We start from the raw sequence: 243 nt of genomic DNA, 5'->3' as shown, positions 1-243 counted from the left end.
TGGCCAGCGGAATTCTTGGGTTGGGGCTCCAAGGAGATGAGAACAAGAGATAGGGAGGGGAGAGTTTGAATGACCTTAAAACTTTTGAAAAAACCCTGTTTTTAAGTTTTGTCTTTTTGCGGGTGGTTGAACCGACTGCATCCATTAAAATTAGTGTTTTTTCGAAATGCCGATGTGATCGCTTCTGATTGGCAGGTTTACGTATCTAGTGAACCCACGGGTGCACAGAACGTGGATTTTCAC

Source organism: Nelumbo lutea, chromosome 1, assembly GCF_056320005.1.
Source record: "Nelumbo lutea isolate HS-2025 chromosome 1, American lotus-T2T, whole genome shotgun sequence".
In the NCBI taxonomy this organism is placed as follows: domain Eukaryota; kingdom Viridiplantae; phylum Streptophyta; class Magnoliopsida; order Proteales; family Nelumbonaceae; genus Nelumbo; species Nelumbo lutea.
This window is presented reverse-complemented; position numbering follows the sequence as displayed.